This window comes from Ambystoma mexicanum, chromosome 9, assembly GCF_040938575.1.
Source record: "Ambystoma mexicanum isolate Mex_15411 chromosome 9, UKY_AmexF1_1, whole genome shotgun sequence".
Classification (NCBI taxonomy): Eukaryota; Metazoa; Chordata; class Amphibia; order Caudata; family Ambystomatidae; genus Ambystoma; species Ambystoma mexicanum.
The window spans coordinates 578,547,820-578,569,293 of NC_090931.1; the positions used below are offsets into that span (position 1 = coordinate 578,547,820).

General features: G+C 43.9%; 1 protein-coding gene across 1 annotated transcript in view; it reads right to left on the reverse strand.

Moving 5' to 3' along the window:
* LOC138488299 (multidrug and toxin extrusion protein 1-like) overlaps positions 1-21,474 on the reverse strand; it is a 638,882-nt gene that overhangs the window by 329,831 nt on the left and 287,577 nt on the right. The window lies entirely within an intron of this gene.

The window sequence follows — 21,474 nt, forward strand, 5'->3', positions numbered from 1 at the left end:
GTTCTCAGCCCCAGGAGCACTTAGTGTCTGGGCCCACGGACAAAGAGTTCTTAGCACTCATATACTAAGGGTTCCGAACCACAGACGCATTCAGTGGCTGAGCTGTGGTGGGGTGGGTAGTTGGTTGCCTCCTTAGACCTGTTCTTAGTGCCCGGTTCCCCACCCCCCTTCACCAGGGCTGGCACTCAGATTGGTATATTTTGTTGTTAGTCAATCAGCTCAGATTTACTTCAGAGGTTCACTCCATAAAAGCACAACATATATAAATCAAATACATTGCAACACCAACTACTAAAAAAAACAAGCTAACACTGAAAAAGTTCTCCTTGGTTTGAAATCACCTTACATATATTTTCCACCTTACATATAATTGTTTATTACTTAGAATATTTGATATAAATAGAATTTGACCATGTATTGCTTATATACATTATTAAGTACATAACATAGCTCATCTTAAAATCACTGCTATCAATCTAAGAATATAACAAAATAATGGCAAACAAAAGCATGTATGCAGCCCCAATATCATCATTGTGCAACATGCCTGCCCCACATTGTCCATGCCCAAGCTATATAGTTAGGCACCCAATATGTAACATAAAAGGCTCTAGTCAATTTGCATACAGGAAGATGAATACAAATTGGTTTTAGGCAATAGCACCTAGATCTGATATAGAATGAACAAGTAAACACAAAATGAATCTCAATCTCATTCTCATTTGTCAGCTTGCAAGAAGGACACAGTGCTTCCTGAGAGGCCAATAAGCGGCAAAGGATGCTAGTGGAAGAACCTTTAAACAGGATTTTAAAAACAAGGTGCGGGCTTGAATTCATTTGTATGTAGTCCAGATAATTCTTCCATCCCATGATCTCCTAATGGGGTAAGTATTCAGTTAAAAGATCACTATTAGTGCACTTTTCCAGTATCCACTCAAATACAGCTCTTCCAGAGTTGGTTTCATCTCAACGATGCATAAAGGGATTTTCCTATAACTGAAGCTTGCCTGCAATAACACAAACTTTTCACACAACAAAACAATGATAATTCCTTGCTCCATAAATCTTAAGCATATTGTGAGGAACTCAGGGTGGCAACAAGTAAGATAGACACAAGTGATCACAGTTCAAGGGTGTTTATTGAACAATGAACCTATTCTAAACCTAAAACTAAGATGGTAGCGTCGACCATCACCATCAAATGAAAAATAAGGCAGTCCTAGTGGCGTCGTGTCAAATATAAGGGCCTATACTAAGAAACCTATTGCCAAACCTGACATCGAAAACAAAAAAGGGTGTGGGATAATTCTCAAGAAAAGAAAGAAGTGTTCTCAAATAATATGTCAGGATGTGGTAGCCTGGGTCTCCCTTCCCCACGTTTTGAGCATGGGGTAAGGTGGGATCTTGGAGCACAGTACATTCTCGGGCTTCTCCAGCACGAAATGACAGTTCTAATGGCAGCTTTCAGGACCGTCTATGGCCATGTCTTGTTTCACTTGAAAGTCTTTTGCCTTCGGGGACCAGATGTCTTCAACTAACAAAAATAAAAGTTTTGTCAACAAATGAAAGTTTGTTTCCAATGTTCAATGGGTGATGGATTCACCCCTGGGTCCCCCTCTTTTGGGCACTGACCCTTCACAATTGTTTACCACAGTTTCACATAGGGGAATGGCTTCACCCCTGTGTCGCCCTCTTCTGGGCGCTGACCCTTCATGTATCGTGTTCCACAAATCGTAATGTCTTTTTAAATAGTTCCAGCGGACATCTCTCGGACGGGTTCACGTTTGTCAACACACTGTTTCTTGGGACTTTAGACTTTGCTCCTCTTGGGATTCGCTTCCCTTGTTTCCTCTCCATGCAGGATTCACTTCACTTTCTTTCACTTAGTTTGTAGATCAAAGTCTTTTGATTGTACTAGGATTTTGCTTGACCCTCACTATGACCGCTTTGACCTATTCCGCTGGCTCTCTTATGGCCTGCTGGTATCTGCAGTTTCTCTTAGATGGGTATCGACCAGAGTCTCTTGAGTTAGCACCCACGTGGTGCCGGTTTCTCTCTACAGGTGGTCTCCCCTTAACACTTTACAGTTCTTTCACAGTTCCTCGAACTTGGTTCAAACTTGCCACTTTGCGATTATCAATTAACACAGCCCGGTTCTTATCGGCTCTCCCCTCGACTCACCGACTGTGATGAACCGCTTGGCTTTCCTCTTCATTGGAGTCAAGGCCAGTACCATGGTCGCGGGAGCTTCCCTCACTCCTACTTATCAGCATAGGCATGCCCCTTGTACCGTTGACATCTGCTGCAAGACACTTGTGCTATTGCTCGCAGTCTTAGTCTTTCTTCCTCGAAGGTTCTGTGGGTCTGGAACAAAAAGGGCAAGGTTACTTCTCTCCTCGCCACCCTCTCGATTCCTGTCGTCTTTCTCCTTTGCTTGAACTGCCGAGCCTGATTAGCCGTCTCGTCATGCTGTCTGTCGTGCCCGTACTGTGCTCTCTGGCTCCACCTTTTATCCCTGTGGGGAAGGGAAAGGGCCGTCAGGTGCATGTGATTCAGATCAATTGCCCGACTTTGCCTGACCCTTGTTTTGGGACATGTCAAGTAAACAGCTCTGGTGTTAGTCCGTTGTACTTTGTGTTGTGCGAAAGTGTTCGTGTCAGAAGGGGAGGGCAGTGGTTTGGAATGTCTAACGTGAGAGGAAGGGGAAAAAGTGTCAAAGGAAGGGGGATACCGCGTTTCACCTGTCGGTGCCCCACTCCCACTCCCTGAGGACCCCCCATCCAGGTGATCTTCCCTCACTGGTCCAAACACAGGTACTGGATCCAATAGCGATGGCTGTGACCCTGCCACCTGGACGACAGATCCCCGGGACTAGCTAGGGAGATACATTCAGGTTTCTCACAATATCCTCGAAGGCCTTTCCAAAATCAGGTATACTTGGTGAGTTTGTTTAAAAAAAAAAGAAAAAGATGTGAGTGCCATAGTATGCAGCACAACGTGTGTGCTTGCCTCCAGCTTGTTAAGAAATCACATTGATCAGCAGGTTGTAGGTCAATTGATCGAATCTAAATGGTCGACAGGACAAATGGTCGACACCAAAAGGTCGACAGGTCAAATTTTTTGTTTTTTGTTTTTTCACTTTTTTGGGGGGGGGGGGGGGGGGTGGTCCCCCCAACACCCTTTTTTTTGCTAAAAAACACTTTTTTTCCTATTCGAAAACCTAAAAATAAATATACAACTAAAAACAAAATTTGATCATTTGACCTGTCGACCAAATTGTGTCGACCATTTGTCTAGACACCTGATCAGCAGCATCAAAGTGCCCATTGTGTTGTAATCCTTTCAGGGGTACACCAGTGCTGTCTGGATTTGTTTGTTTCTGTTGTCCGCTCCTGCCTCCGCCTGAAGAGAATATTCACTGCAAAGCAAAAGATCCTGTAGGTGTTTTGTACTGTATGTGTGCATGTAGAGTGTGCGTACGTTTATGTGTGTGCATGCATACAAGAGTTGCTCGAGTATGTACATGTGCATGGATGTGTATGTTAGTATCAGTGTGAGTGTGTGAGAGAGTGTGAGCGTGTGGGAGTGTGTGTGTGCGAGTGTGAGCGTGGGTGAGTGTGTGTGTGTGTGTGTGAGTGCATGTGTGCTTGAGTGTGTGGGTGTTTGGGTATGACAAATGCGTGCATGAATGAAATGCATTCATGTGATTTTAAGGTGGGGGCAGTAGCAATAAGGATTTCTATTGTCGGTTTAGACTTCGCCTCATGCAGGTGATTTAAAGCAACCATTATTATTGACATATAAAGTTGTTGGTGACAGCCTCATGCAAGAGTGTTACAGTGACCAATGATACTGGCATTAACAGACTATGGACGTAGCATTATTCAAGTGATTGAGAGTGTCCATTATAAATGAGATAGATAGATAGATAGATAGATAGATAGATAGATAGATAGATAGATAGATAGATAGATAGACACTGTAGCCTCATGTATGTGATTTACTGTGGCCATTACTGACAAATGGTGACCACATCCTTATAGACTTTGGGACAAATCAATGGAGGGAATTTGTCCTATTTCCCCAAGGGGGAGCCACTTGCTTTGGGATTACAGAATTTAGCCCGCTAAGCTTAACACCTCCTAGGGGACAGGGCAAGTGGGAACCCACTGGGAGCAACCCCCCTTTGAAGACATGAGGTACCCTAGAAGGGATATCAGCAGCCCCCCCTATTCTCATGATCCCAATACTTATTTTGCTTATATGGGACTTACTTTGTGTGATAACTTAAAGCTTCCTGAGAGGAGGATTGGTGTAGTTTCTGATCCTCAACATGCACAGCATTCACTTGGACAGAAGGAGCACTGACCCGGGCCACACCCTTTCGTAGAGAGATAGATAAGGGACCAATCCAACCTGGAGAAGGAGAGAGCAGCCCGTGAAGCCAGAGAGCGGAGAGGACCTCCTCCTGGGAGGTGTGGCAAGATATGTGTGAGTGTGCACCAGACTTGGTGAGAAGGTCAGCGGAAGAGCCTGAGGAGTGCTCAGAGTCCTGCTAGAGTCAGAAGCGACCAGCCTCAGCAAACAACGCAGAACAACCGCCTCAGGAAAGGCTGTTCAACAGAACACTGAGACACTGGTATCCAGGGTCTGAAAGGAGCATGAAGAATGAAAGGTCGAGATCTTCCTGGGTCCTGGTGCCAGAAGGGAACCAAAGGAGGAAAGCTGCTGGCGGTACACTCCTCGAGTCTCCTGAGGAGCATCACTCATATGAAAAAGGTATGCAGTGGTTCCAAGAGTTAGGGAGATGCTGAGAGAAGTCAAACCCAGAACAAGGTAAAAATGCTGAAACCCATAGGTGGGTACAAGCAAGCAAACCCCAAGGCGTGGTAGAGAATCTGAATGCCCAAGGTGGGCTGAGAGTAGACACATTCCAGGGTGGGGTACAAAACGCAAAGGTCCAAATCTAACCGAGGAAAACTGAACACCAGGTCGGGTGAGAAAGTGAAACACCAGAGGAAGGCTAACCAAAACCCAAGAGTTACAAGAGAAGGCGGCAGAACCCTGAACCCAAGGTCGAAGAAAGAGAGAACAAAACCCTAGGTGGCTTGGACAGCCAGAGCCTTGGCCAGAAACAGACAAATAAGAGATATAAACTGTGCAGCAGGGCAGAAGCTCTGGTAAAAAAAAGCCTGACCAAGGAAGGAGGTCAGCACGCAGCCACCATTCAGTTTAAAGTGCCATGGTCCAAATGTATTGCTCCTGAGTTTGTTTTGGTTATTTGATAGTGGTCGGGTCAGAGTTTAGGCAAGTATAGGTTTTGGACAGAGGACTTTTTTCTGTTGTGTTATAGGAGATATCCTGATGAGCACCCGTTTACACCTTTTTGTTATAGAATAGGATCCAATTCACAAGACTTAAGGACAGCCTAGGGCGTGTTTTCTCTGAGATAATAAAATTAAGGTTACAACACAATGGGGGTCATTACAAGTCTGCCGGTCCGGGAACTATGGTACTGGTAAGCATGCCAGTACCGTAGTTCCCGAACCGGCAGATTACGAGTTGTGCTCGCGGGTACACAGGAACCCACAAGCACAACACATCGGATGCACCGGCACCATTCACGAATGGTGCCGGTGCATCCGACCTCCCCATTCCAATTGAGCCCTATGGGAGTAATAAATACCGGCACCCTGCAATTGGGACGGACCGGGTCCGCCAAGGTCGTAATGCTCCTGTTCGTCCCCATTCCCGGGTGCCAGTAATATTACGGGTTTGGCGGCAGCCGTGCAGATTTTACCAGCACAGCTACCGCCAAACTCGTAATGAGGCCCAATGCCTCCTTGTTGTCTCCTACTTCTGATTTACCACAAAAAGTTGCGAAATTATTATGTGTACTGTTGGTGCCATTGCATTTACTGGGTTCTGTCATGTCTTACCCTAGATAACCGATTGGCATTTTACCCCATTTTGTCTTTGAAATTTTAACACCCACTTCTCCTGAATTCCTCCAACATTATTTTGGGCTGCCCCGCTACGATTGGTCACTCTCACTAAATTGCAGAATGGCCAGGATACATTGTGGGATATTTTGACCCACTCCAATGTGCCTCACTACATCACTTTACTGCAATGGTGAAAGAAACAGCCCAGAATGACTGTGCTGACTCCTGTGCACACCAAAATCTTTAAAACTGCGTTTGTGTCACAACCAGAAAAAGTGCTGCTTGGCGCTAAATGCAGCATATTCTCATAAACCACTATGATCAAAAAGGGCCTGAAATGCTCAGGATCATCCATTGTGGCTCAGAGGAACCGGGCCGCATTGAATGACAGCTCCTGGCAACAGTATCCTTTGAAAAGCAAACCAGGGACTGTGTTCTTATTTTTCCACGGGAAATGTGTCTAAAACTTTGCAACAAGTATCAGAATCAGCTGTGCAGAGAGAGACTCTAAACAAAGGCATGATGCATGTATCTATGCTGCAAACCATTCCAGCACTCAAGGGAAGGACTAGAGCTGACTAAAATGGGTATTTGCTGCAGAGGAAAACCGAATTTAAAAGAAATAAGTCAAATGGGCTTTTTTCTCACTGAAGGGGAAAATTGCCTATTTTAAAAGTAGATTATTGTGTCAAGACTTGATTACTTAGAATTGTAAAAGGATTTGTAATGGTAAAGACACACTTGTACACTGTTTCAATTTTATATGTTTAAAGGAAAGATTTAAAAGGTGAAACTCAAAGCTAAATTCAGTCTGAGTTAAATAAACTATATAAGAAAAAAACTTGCTCTATCATTGCTGACCCTGAGAAAGGAGGACACCTCCACTGCTGGAACAGGAAATGCTAATTGGGAGCATGGGGAATTTGAATCCCAGATCTCAGGACAAAGAGACTTCATTAGACATTTGTCTTTGCCTCAGGCCAAGACAATAGCAGGATAATACACTCACCCTTCAAGTGGGAGGGGCAGGAATCTTCAATTAACAAAGGGAGGTTCCATCCTGTTCAAAGGAGTTTGACAGCTGCTGCCAGTTGAAAGAAAAGAAAAAAAAACTGACAAGTAACATTTGGTGGTTGAAAAGCCCATTTGTAATTGAACTTTGAAGACATGTAACTTTGCCACAAGAATGAGGAGAAATCTGAAAGTTGGTAGTTTTAACTCAAATTTTATGCTCTTTCTTTGAAGACATGATTGCACCTTGTACTGCATAAAGAACAGAAGTTTTGAAGAATAACCATTGGTGGGGAAAGTATTGAATTTGCGCACATGACATTATGTACACATATTCCAGGGGTAAACGTGCACCATGTACAAAATTGGGACATTTTAGGCCAAATCTTTCATGGTTAAAATTGCCAAAATGCAACAGAAAGGCAAAACCAGGTCGCACAGATTTGGGACTTGGATTAAAATGTGACCCACGAGATATGCAACAAGTGCATCTGATTTTCTTAGAGTTCATAACTACATAAATATGTATTTGTGGGAAAGTTAGATTTTGGTCCCAATAGCTATGCAAGGTTTCCAGATCATGTCATAAAACATGACATCCCTTTCTGTCATCCAATCAGTGAAAAGCAAGGCAGAGATTCTGCCCAATCCTAGCAGTAGGGTTGTGGACAGTAGGCTTGCCCCTGTCATACAATTTAGTGATGTCATTTGGGATGATAAATAGGGGAACCTCACAGCACACAGACTGATTCCTGATTTCATCCTGATTTCTGCGTGGCACCCTGTTCCTGAATTCTCCATCCTTGCTCCTGATTCCTGATTTCATTACAAAGCCAAGGCTTTAGCATTGCTGAACTCATTTACAGCTAGACCTTAAATTCTACACAAATCCCAAAACCTAAGGGAAGCATTTCTGATCCAGCCTGGCTTGCTACTAAATGCATGCCTGCTCCAAACTCGCCATCCCACTGATCTCCCGTCTCCAGTAACCAGTACAGTCCAGTCCAGTCCAGTCTCCAGTCCGAGGTGCCAGTCCAGGTGACCAGAACCGCCCAGCTGACCCCGATCCCGCCAGAATTGCCCTGCTGTCCTTGGTTAGACTGATCCGTGTGATGACCAGAACCCTTGACGGTCCAAAATCTTAAATTACAGTGGACTGTAAGTATTAATAGGAAGCATAGAAAATCATAGCATACCTTGTTTTGTTCCATCTCAATCTCTAAATCATCCTATCCCTACCTTAAGAACTTGTAACAATGTCAGAACCATTTTTGAAACCTTGCCTTGATTCTTTGCGCTAGTGCTAAACTAATTTCAATAATTTTGCCTTGTGAAATCCCAAACCCTTAAATCCTCCCTCGGGTAATCGGACTGAGTCAGCCAGGGCGGACACAGAGGTGCTAGAGTTGGTACTGCTGATCAACTCTAGAGCTTACTGTGATTCAATCTGATAACCTAGCCTGAATGCCCTAGTGTAGAATAAACTATCCTTGTAAAAGTTGATTTCTGTTTCATTTTACGTGCCTTTATTTTCCAAAAATGCCTCTCATTCAACATTGCATATGTTCCTAAGTTTAATAGCTAGAGCCTTCATTTCAACTCTGACTTATACATAAGACCCGTAGCTACATGCCAACCTAAAAACCGTTTAGTGAATTGTAGGCGGGAATTAGCATTTCTGCACAGTTTTACACGTGTGATTTTCAATTTCACTTATTTCCAAACTTCCATTAAGAACCAAAGTGTTTACTTTTGCTCATCTTATAACTTATAATGGTTAGCATCTTGTCAATGTTGCTCCCACATAAATGTATAATGACTTAAGGATTTTTACACACTTTTCATTGTTTTGCTAAGCCATTTTTGAATGTCATTTTAAAAGGGTAAGATTTTAAATCAGTTTTTCTCTCTTGTATGCGGAGGGAAGGTTGTATGCAAATCCTGTACACTATTCGTTGTTCCTGAATACCTGCTGCTTCCTTATATTTGTTTAGAATTGCTGATTTGTGAGTTAAGGAATTTTGCAGGAGGAAATCTTAACTTAAGCGCTATCTTTCAAACAAGCCAAAACTGTTCTTTACTCTGTGTTTTATATTCTGTGTTGCTAAAAGTGAATTTAACTGCCTTATATACCTACCTATCTGTCATTGTCATCACATTGGTGATTGCTGCTCCCTATTAAAAGTATATGTTTTGATTTGAATTTTAAATAAATATTACCTTTACCAACCAGCCTGATTCCTGGTCCATTGTGACCTGCAGGTATTTTGAGAAGGGGTGTGATATGAGTGGTATGACTCAGAATATTGAACCTATAGACATAATAAAATATGTATTTCATTTGTGCGCTGCATACTAGGCTGAGACCAGGGTGTACCACCTGATTGAAATCCTTAACAACATGAAGATTGCCTTAATGAGTTGGGCAGTTTTTAAAAAAAGTGTTCATTATGCTTCTTGAAACTCCCTCATTGCAAGAAGATAGCTGTGGTGATTATAAGGGCTACGGATCTCTAGAAATACTAGAGAAAATGTGCATACCTTATTTTTTTTTACATTTGTGTTCATCCATTTCCACCCTTGTTTTGAGGGTGGAAATGGGTTTTCAAAAGTAGCGGTTCATTCCACTCATGCACAATCCTTTGTTAAAGCCTCTGCATAGGATTCTGGATACCTACGTTCCACTCCTGTTTGGCCTTCACTTCTTTCATCACTGGTTGGCCCAGCCAGCAGGCGGAAGCCGTGGCGCACAACCGAATGGCCGCAGCATAAGGGCCTGTCAGTGCCCGTCTACGCCGGTCATGCCGTCGGCCACGATTCCTACATCCAAGTGGTAATAATGTAAGTACACTCTTAACATATACCCGCCTTTACTTTGTAACGCCCGCCTTATGACTCAATAACCGTACAATTCACTAGCTGCCGGGACCGCACCACCAGCTGCTCGCCTTATCCTTCACCAGCCTTGAACTCTCAAGCCATACGTACTATCTGCATCAAGAAGTCTCTCACACTGCGACTAACAGTTCTCTTTGCATATTCCGACCTTCCCCTATATACACCAGTCCCCAGTGTCAACTTAGTAGACACGTGCACCACATGCCCACCCTGTATGAACAGAGCCTGCACTATCTATTAACCTTCATTAACACTACATAGGTGTCCCTATTGTTCAATAGTCAATGCGTTACATGCTTAACATCCAGTATTGTACTTGTGTCCATACCGTGAGTAGCCATTGTGATTACGCATTGTGCCACGTGTGATTTGCTTAGTTCTGCTCATATGATTTGTTTAGTATGATTACTACACAGTTACCGTCAAAATAGGTAAACCGCTCTGTGATGAATGATTAAGTACTGTAATTGTGACCCTTCTGTTGATTAGACACTGCGCCACATATGATTTGTTCAGTACTGCACATATGAACTGTTATAGAGCTGCCCTCACTGTCCGATGAGTCAATGTATTACATATAATCTGCTTAGCATTGAAACTTACAACCGTTTTACACTAACAAAACGATATGATCTATTGACCGTGACTAGTATCGCATCTATGTTCATACTGTATAGTGACATTTGCCATCATAAGAACCCGATATATGCCTGCCCCCACCAACTAAGTAGCTGCCCTATGCTTTGTTATAGCCTGCTTACCTTGCCTAGCTGATACCTAATGCCTTGTTATAGCCTACTGTAAACACCACAAATCTGTGATCCTTTATATCGCCCCTAGTGCTCTTGATCGATCACTGCGCTATTGACGCCTAGACCTTTGTACACGACACGTATATATCTGCCATTTCTAGATCTACTAAATCTTCTGTGGCCCTTAAATATGAATGTATAATACTAGTACTATAATTGGCTAATGATTCTTTGACTCGCTTGAAATACTGACTGAAGGATTGCTATTTCCCTAAAAGGTTCTTTATAGTCCATGATTGCTATATCCTATTCGAAATATGCATCCTATGATTGACCAGTTGATGTTAGTACTGTATACTACGTTAGCGGTCTTTCAGCAGACTTTAATCAGACACATATACCACAGCCCAGCAAGTTGTGACTATGACAAACAAAACGATTCCCACACAGGAGACTAAACTAAGGCCATGTCTGCCTCTTCCTAAAATTGACTTACAATCATTAGCTAGTAATCAGACTAAACTTTCACCAACGCTACCTTCTGACAACAATTCAGACCAATCTAACTCTAGATATAATATGAATAGCCCTTCACCACCTGTCCTTATAACAATCTCACCTATAATCTACTCAAACATAACTTGTCCACTATCTTTAGGAAATAACAGACTATGTGCCAGACTACCATGTCTCCATGAGACACGGACTAGTAGCCTATCTAACCCTTGCCTCCATACCAAAAAAACTCCCTCCAACCTAACTCGCTCCACAGACTAAACAATGCTGTCACTTCTAATACACAGAATCCCAAGATGATCAATCACTTAAAGCCTAAAGCAAGCCAGACTAAACCTACAGACCTCCAGGAACCTAAAAACTCAACCTATATGCTAGGTGCCCTAATAAATGCTAGATCCTTAGTGGCACATGCCACTGAAATAGCAGACCTGATCTCAATGAACACCTTTGACTTCTCAGCGATCACAGAGTCGTGGCTGCACTTAGCGGCCAGGTCCGGCCCTCTCTCTGGCAGTCCCCGACAACTACCAAATCCTCAGAGTTGACAGATCTGACGCCAGAGGAGGAGGCATTGCCCTCTTCGCTAAATCGAACCTGGCCATAAGATTAGTCCCATCACCTATAGTTAAATCCTGTGAAATTCTCACAGCTAAAGTACCTACGTCCAACTCGCACACGTTAACAATTCACCCAGTGTACAGACCTCTGGGACCCATTGGTTACCTTTGAGGAGGATATCTCGATAATTCTATCGGACAATACCAAAGCCTCCTCACAAATATTACTGGTGTGAGATTTTAATCTCGGATATAACGATCCTAACGACAAATATGCTCATGCAGTTTCCAACACACTCTTAGAAGTGGGACTTACCCAAAGAGTGAGTCAACCTACCCATGTCAAAGGCAGAACTTTATACTGGGTGGCTGACCTGAACTGTGCAGATGGGGAGCAGGTACAAGTGGATCTAGGTCACCTGGCCTAAGCCCCACCCACTTGGTGCCTTCCTGCTTGCTGCTCTTTTTCACCACTTAGCAAGCCCCGCCCAACTGGTGCCTTCCTGCTTGCTGCTCTTTTTCACCACTTAGCAAGCCCCGCCCAACTGGTGCCTTGCTGCTTCCCGCTCTTTTTCACCACTTAACAAGCCATGCCCACCTGGTGCCTTCCTGCTTGCCGCTCTGTTTTCCTACTTAAGGAGCCCTCCAGCTTCTTTTCCTTTGCAGATGGGGAGCAGGTGCAAGTGGATCTAGGTCACCTGGCCTAAGCCTCGCCCACCTGGTGCCTTCCTGCCTGCCGCTCTTTTTCTCCACTTAGCAAGCCATGCCCACCTGGTGCCTTCCTGCTTGCCGCTCTGTTTCCCTACTTAAGGAGTCCTTCAGCTTCTTTTCCTTTGCAGATGGGGAGCAGGTGCAAGTGGATCTAGGTCACCTGGCCTAAGCCCCGCCCACATGGTACCTTCCTGCCTGCTGCTCTTTTTCACCACTTAGCAAGCCCCGCCCACCTGGTGCCTTCCTTCACCATCACTGTCTTGTGGCCAATGCTGGGTTTGACTTTTATGGACTTCATTCATTCACGGTGCGTCACTCTTTCTCAACTCTCATGCTGGACTTCCTTTGCATCTTGTACTCATGGTGGCCCTGAATCATGCTGTTCTCATCTTCATCTTGTATCCTGGCTTGCAACATTATGTGTTACTAATGACTTCTGCAATTGTATTCGCTCTCCACTCTTGCTTCTCCACTCTTTTTGACTGCTTACTCTCTTTTCTCTCCTCCTTTCCCTTCTCCCTTTTCCGATCTCCTCCCCTTACTTTCTTCTATGCACTTACTCTATCAGAATTGTCCCTGGACCTAATATGATAGCAACCTCGTCTGTTTCCTCCACCCTCCCATTACTGTTTTTTTCCTCCCCACCACGCCTCCAGCACTATCTGAAATGTCGTCAGGCCTAGTATGATAGTCGCTCGTTTTGTTCCTCCCCTCCCTTTCTGCACCCCTCTCCCTCACCTTTTGTTTTTCTCCGGCTCTACCAGAAATGTTGTCATGCCTAGTATGGTAGTCGCCTGTCTGTTTCCATTTCCTTCCCACTCTCCCCCTCCCTTCCTTATCTATGTCTTAGCTCTTGCACTATCTGAAATGTCGTCAGGCCGAGTACGATAGTTAATTTCACATCCTTACTGTTCATGGCCTGTAAGAAAGTGGTTGTATTTTGCCTTGTTCCCTCCCTTGCCTTGAAGCGCTTTGAAACACATTGTGTATAGGCGCTATATAAATAAACAATCATATCATATCACCTCTATAACGCATCAACCTTGGACAGACCGCCTCTTGATTGCATTCACCTTAGCAATAAATAGTCGTGTATCCAATGATATTCCGTTTACACTACCCCTCTTAACTAGGAATAAAAGAAACATTACGGTGGATATGATATTACCACATATCTTACCCATCTCTTAACTCACTATCGAGTGCCACTGATCAGGGCCATCTTAAACACTTTTGGGGCCCTGGGCATGGACATCTTTGCCCCCCCCCTCCACTGAACCAAAGGGATTGAAAGATCCAAAATACGTGGTTGCGTTCCCCTCATCGTGCTCACAACTCATAGCTTGAGGTGGTGCTTTGCAGTGATCAAAATAATGATGGTTACTCCCTTTCTGTCCCACTACCCACTTCGTTCCTGCTGTGATCTGAATGATAAACAAGCAGAATTTCAAGGCCAACATTAGCAGTTAACGACAAGGACACTTGTGTTCTTCCATAGGCAGAGGACACTTTTCATCAATAGCAGGCACGAGGAAGGTAGACCGGCTATAGTATAAATGCTGAACACAGATCATATGAAAAAGGTGCACATAATCCAGAATAGACAGATGAGTTAGATTGGTTACCTAAAAGAATGCAAAATGGCGCAAACATGGATACCGCAAACCAATTGAAAGCAAGCAGAAAGATACAGATACTATAGCATAGCTGGCGGATGAAGATTAGAAGCTACCAGGAACAAGTCCATATTCAGGCATACTGAGATTAGAAGAGGGACATGGATTTCAAGAAGTGTTGCAATTAGAGAGCAAAGTAGTTCTGGTGTGCAATATATCAATGCTCACTATTATTACAGCAGAAGCAACATTATAACCAGTTAAACCACGAGTGAGCCTTGTTTTACTCTGAAACCCCGAGAACACAATCCTTCTGAAGGTTGACAATTTCCAAAGGTTTCGGGACTGGTAATTTTGAGAGGTTAGGCAATACGAAATTGAAAGAGATGACCAGGATCACACATTAGTTAAGAGGTGAGGCTGGGATGTGCACCCATTCTATAATGTCTGCACTGTATTAATTTCTTTTCCAGTTCTTACCATGTACTAAAAATCATCCCATTTTATAATAGTGACCGGAAAAGTACACAATTCACATAATTCAACGTGACAAAATGGGACTGATTCTAGCTTTGTCTCCATCATCTAGGGAAGTATATAAGTACCAGCATTTTAGTTGATGTGATCCTAATAGAATTGTATCCAGGTTTCTATTTTGTATTTTAAAGATTTGAACACACCAAAAACACAGGCTTGTGAAATTGTTATTTATAGGCGTACAGAAAAACCTTTGAATTGTACAAAAGGGCAAACCGTTTTTTGTGTCAAATAAGAAGACCTCAAAATATGATTGCCCAGAGGCCTGTGATATCTGGTCCACTATCATCTCTCTAGAACCCTTCCACTACAGGATGTATGCTACAGGAGTTTTGCTGCAGTCAATTCACAAACTATGTATGCCAAAGTGAACACAGAAAGCCGAGCAGAATGTACCTGTCAACAACAGATACAAAATAGGTTTAGAGTCTCAGCAGCATGCCATAAAAAATGCTATGTAAGTTTGGTTAACAATGTAAGTGATTTCTTTTGATATGGCAGCCTTGTGGGGCCCCGCTCCAAGGTGGGGGCCCGGGGCAAGTGCCCCTTTTGCCCTCCCATAAAGACGTCTCTGCCAATGATCCTGATACCTTAGTCGAGGCCTATAACAGTACTATGACCAAAGCTGTAGACATCATAGCACCTCTCAAAATGCGCAAAAGTAAACCGAGGGCTCATCTGAACGCCTGGTTCACACCACAACTAAAAGTTCTTAGATTAGAAAAAAGAAAATTAGAAGCCACTTGGCGTCACCACCCATCTAAAGGAAACAATACTAAACTGATTAAATTCGCTGCCAATTATAAAAAGAAATAATCTGCACGAAAAAAGACAACTACAATGAAAGAATCACAAAAGCAAGCTCCATTACAAAGGAATTATTTATGATTCTAAGAGAAATGGAAGCTCCAATTCCACCCACAGAATGTTGTAAAAGACAAACTCTGGTGTTCGAACATTCAGAACGCCCTAACGAATAAAATTGCCTTACTTCAAAACAAGATTGCTGCTAAAAAAGCCACCTTGTCCAACTCTGACACAAATCAAAATGCCTAATCATTCTACTAACATACCAGAACAATTTAGATTCGCTAGAGTTTCGACTCTTGAAGTTGAAAACATTATTTCTTACCTGAAACCATCGAGGTGCCAAGGAGACAGTTGTCCGGCCCAGATAATTAAAGATGAGGCCAGAGACTGGCGCCATTCATTTCCATTCATATCCAAGTTAATTAATGGCTCCTTTTCGTCAAATATGGTCTCACGTAACCTTAAAGAGTCATGAGTCTTACCCTTGCTAAAAAAGAAAAATTGAGACCCTAGTATCCCTACGAATTACAGGCCGATCACAATCGTGCCTTTCTTACTTAAAATACCTGATAAAGTATCTTCAAATACAAAAGTATCTTGAAACCTCCTAGATGTCCGCCAGTCGGGCTTCAGGCCACAACATGGCACTGAAACAGCACTAATCGACTTAAAAACCCAAATTGACGAGCTCAAGGACAAAGGGAAAACTGCTTTGCTACTCCTCCTTCAGCTGTCCGCCGCCTTCGAACTGGTGGACCATGAAGTTTTATGCAAACACCTTGCCTCTGCGGCCAACTTCTCCAAGGACGTGATAGCCTGGATCCAATCCTTTTCGAATAATTGAAACAGTAGAGTCTTCTCTCCGTCAGCCTCTGCAGATCCTATACCAATAACCTGTGGTGTACCACAAGATTCTTGTGTCTCGACAACAATGTACAATATATTCACAAGGCCATTGTTTGACAAATTGGACAGCCTGGGTGTCACCTACACTAATTATGCAGATGACGCCCAGATGCTCATACCCCTTTTGGGCGATTACAATAAGGACATGGCCCTTGTGAATACAATCTACCTAATCATTCAGGCATGGATGGCAGCCCATGGCCTATGCCTGAATAATGACAAAACCGAGCTCCTAATACTCAGAACTGCATCCAATCTGAAAAAATTGAGCACCAACTACACTGCCTTTAATATTGATGAAAACGTAATTAAGGTTGTAAAGGAAGTAAAAACCCTTGGCTTTTACCTTGATTCCGCATTAACCTTGGGCAAACAAGTTGATACTATGGCATCAGCAACTGCATACACCTGCAAGCTAATCAGAGCCTGTAGGCCTCTCCTATCCAAAACAAGCTGCGTTATCCTAGCCAATGCTCTCATACTCCCGAAATTGGATTACTGCAATGCTTTATACATAGGTGCAAGTAAGTACATGCTGAATCAAATTTTACAGAACAATGCACTCAGAACTGCATTAAGTATCCCTAGTAGAGAGCATATCTCAGAGTTCAGGAGACAAAACCACTGGCTATCCATCAATGACAGAATTTTCCTTAAAACAGTCTCCCTTACATTCAAATGCCTCAACAATGCTACTCCGTCTTACCTTGCTGAAAGAACAGTCATGAAACCCACCATTGGCCTACCCGAAAAAGAATCTGGAAGAAGCAGCTTTCCGGTCAAGGCCGCTCAGACATGGAATGCACGGCCACTCTCCTTAAGGGAAGGACAATCCTTCCATAGTTTTAGACGTAACACCTTAAAATGGTTGAGAGCTAATGACCTCTGACAAATGACATCTTATGTACTCTACTACTGAATACCCATTACGGAACATAGCTTTCCACCTCTCCTACGGTCATACTGATGCTCGAATGTATCCTTCACTGATGTATGTACTACTATGCCCTATGCTGCACTTGCTGCTCCTGTATTTCCTATACCTTATTCTGTTTCTTACGTATTTCATTATCTGTAATATCTGTACTCCCATGCCTCTTTTTTGTACCCTACGTATTTCTCTATCTGCAATATCTGTACACATGAAGCTTGAAGTAATCTTGTAACCTTTGCACCCTGTACCTGAGGGTTTGGTGCGCCATACTAATAAAGAAACAAACAAACAAACAATCTTTCATAATTCAGGAAAGGGCTTCTTTGTACCATTTTCTGCACTACAAGGGGGTGAACAGGTGGAATCCAAGATGCCAATTTCATGACCCAATTTTTGGGCCACTGGAAGACATTTTCCGGTAGAGCTTGTGCTTTCTTTCACTAGGTCAACAAAATTTACAAAACTTCACAGAACATTTTGTAATGTGCATTTCCATCTCTTCAAGGGGGTTAAACATGTGAGCAAATACACAATCAAGAGGAATCTACTACATAGAATACAAGCATCTCTTCTCTGCCTTTAATCACGACAGCCTCTCAAGTCTGTGACCATTTTGCTAAAAAAGTACTTTTGCTGACTGTTTTTCTGAATTGGGTGAACTCTTCCTGTCTATCGCTCCATGTTGTTAAATATCTACCAGGCATCCACAATTCGAAATTAAGTTTGGATAAGCAGGAGCTAAAAGCAGCTCCTGGCTATCCAGCAGTAACTAGTGACCAGGAGCTACCACTGAATGGAATCGGTGAAGGTTGGTTGGTTTGACTCTGATTGTACCAGAGCCAAGTCCCACCTGCTTACAATATTGAGAAGTCCACTTGCCTCTAAAATCATTATTTGTGCCAGGTCTTGCTAAAAGAATGTCCTGGCCAAGAGGAAAAGGGCCATAGAATATGAGGCATGGGATATGTGGGTTAGAGCCTCCAAGGACAACAACCCAAAACTCTTCTGGGAAATTGCAAATCGTGGTCCGTTCGATAAATGTACTCAGGAAGTCTTGGTCTGCAATGTATCGGATAAGGCTTGGGTGGATCACTTCTCCTTCTTATATGGTGTATGCCATGGTGAAGTGTATCGTAGCCCTGCTACCTTGAGTAGCATGGGGAATTTGGTGGAAGGGGGCTATGTTGCAAGGATCGCATTCACGGTGGATGAAATAGTTAAAGCCATCAGTTGTCAGCGATGCTGTCGGGCACCAGGACCAGATAATGGCTCGGGTGACTTGTTTGTTATGGCTCTGGATTTATGGGCCCCTGTACGGACTCCGGGTTTTAACGCCATCTTTGTGGGGGTGCAGTACCCCCATCCTGGTCACACGCCATTACCCAGCCAATATATACAAAGGGGCCATAGGAATCCCCTGCCTCATCTAGGCCTATGTTGTTACTGGACTTTTTAAAATGTTGGGTTGTGCTATTATTGCTAGGCTAGGGGACTGAGCTGTGGGTAGAGGGTTTCTCTCATTGGTGCAGTTGGGTTTCCGGCCGGGTCTGGGTATGGCCGAGCAGTCCCTTAAACTCTATCTGGTAATTGCTCATTCCATCTTTATAAAGGAGGAGGCAATTTATTTGGCTTTCATAGATCAGAGCACGGCTTTTGACAAGGTCGATTGTGCCAGGTTATGGGACATGCGTAGGCTAGTGTCGGGAGTGGTGCCAATGGGAGATGCATGGGCTATTTTGCAGTGGAGTTAGGGGAGTGCCATGGCTGTGCTCTGGCCCCCCTTCTCTTCTGTTTGTACATCAACGGTTTATGTGAACATCTACTGACCTCCCCCTGATGTCCCCAGGATTGGTAGCCAGCCCTTGCCGGTCTTGGTATACGCGGATGATACCATTTTGATGGAGCGTACCCCGCAAGCTCTACAGAGGCTCATTTCTGATTATGTCTGTTTCATGGATGGTCTGGACCTGGTGGTAAATACTGAGAAGTCAGCTGTGATGGCCTGCTATAGTGGGAGGCGCACTGTGAAATTTAGGGATATGTACTGCAAGAGTCCTGGGATCCCCAGGACGATAATTTCAACTATTTGGTGGTCAGATTCTCCTCTAACTTTGGCCCTACCCCACATGTGAGTAAACAGGCTGCCCGATTTAAGCAGGCAATGGGAGGGCTCACCAGGTCTATGGCCATGTTGAGAGCTAGACCAATTTACATGTTGCAACAGTAAAGCGCCTTGGTCGCTAGATTTGGTATGGAGTTGTGGGGTTACACCAATGGCACCTCCGTTCAAATAGAGGAGAATCATTTCTTCAAGAAAATGTTGTCTTGCTGTCCTCAGCTCCAAACTTTGGAGTACACTTGGAACTGGGTTGCAGGCTAACAGGTTATATGATCTCTGCAGCCCGTTTTATATTGACTCAGGTTATGGGGTAGTGAGAAAGCGGCCCTTACCAACGAGCTGATTAACTTTATGACTGTCAAAGATGTCTGTGGTAAGGTCCTGTGGTTGTGTCACATCAGGAAACAAATGTGGGAACTTAACATCACACATCTGTTCTCACCTCTTAAAGCTTTATCTGGAGGTGAAGTAAGACTGTTGACCAGCCGCTTTCATGATCATGTTGAGTTAAAAAGAGAAACCATGGAGATACTGACACCCAAGAACAGAAGGCTAATGGTCATTACGTCTCTTGGTATACAGGATTACTTATTGTGGGCGGAATTCCCAGTGGACCATGTCCTCATAACACGTGCACAGTTTGACTGTGTTTTGTTACAGGCGGTGTTGGCAGCATGGTCTGGGATGGGTGCTAATCAGTCTTGATCTTTCTGTGACGCTCCATACGAGGACCTTGCCTATTTGATATTTTTTGTCCTGCCTATGCAAGAGCGAGAGGCTCTTTGTTACGACCTTTGTTTCGTGAGTTGGAGTTTGTGCAATATCGGCCTGCTTTGATTTATTTACTTTGGGCTGAGTCTCCACGTGTGGGCTGGTCTCTCGTAACGTACTTGGAATCAGCACTTTATATTAGAAAGCGTTTGCTTATGAGTGTGACATGATATGAGGATTTGTATGGTTGCTAAGCATTTTATGATATGGTATTTTGCATGTTTTTTAAACATTTTATTCTTGTCATTTGCACTGATATGTATTCTATCTCTTGTACTGTTTGTATGGAATGTTTTGCACATCCTTGAAATAAACATGATTATGATGATGTAGAGGGCATGCATCGATTAGTAGTTGTAATGCCCCCGCCTCACGTACCATTCCACTTGTGATGCAAGATTATTATGTGTGGTGGCACTTGTACTTACCCACTATCCATGTCCTTTGGCCTCTGTGGCTCTCCATTGACGCAGGCAGAGTGATGTTCCACAGAATCATGTTGTGGGTGGAACCAGGAAAGCAGGCACAGCAGTGTGTGATCATGAGGTCAGCATTGCAGGTCACCTGTACATTCATAGAATGATACTTCTTTCTGTTGCGTTAAACCTATTCTGCTGCCTGGGGGGCAACCAACGACACATGGGTGCATTCAATAGCAGCAATTCCGTTGGGAAGGCTGGCTGCCGAGTTAAAACCTGCTTTAGTGGCATTTATCTGTGGTGGGCAGGGAGATGTGCCGGGGTGCGTGGCGCAGGAGTGCTTCCAGCAACTGCCCAAGCACAACTGAAAATGTAGGCTGAGGCTTGTCATGCAGCAGGCCCACAGTGTGCTGGTAGGTGCCAGTTGCTAGGAAATGAAGCACCAACACAAGCTTCAGCAACAGGGGTAAGGCAGTTCTGATGTTGATCCTGCTCTGTCATCATGAATCCGGGATAGTAACTCTGTAATGGTCTCCCTGTTCAGTTAGTACAGGGTTATCAGCTGGTCATCAGTTTATGCCCAAACTGAGGGCCTGACCCGGGGAATGGGCGCTCGCCTTGCATGGTGTCTCCTCCTCCTCTCTGCTCCCTGTACTCTGTGGCGCTGTTCCTGTCTCTGCACCTCATTGTAGAGCAGGAGGTTCTGTATATTACAGTTTGCAATTGCTAGTGGCAGCATGGTGCTGGAAAGTGTGTTTGGGTCAGGTGTGTCCCTTATGTACCCTTTAAGAGTGTATTGGCTGCTTCTACTCTCCGCCCTCTGCAACTCATCCAGAACAGGACTGCAAGACTTGTCCTTGGCCTCAAGCCCAGGGATCGTATCTCTCCAGGACTAAAATCTCTTCACTGGCACCCAGTGGCTGCGAGGATTAAGTCCAAAACCCTCTGCATTGTCCACAAGGCCTTCTG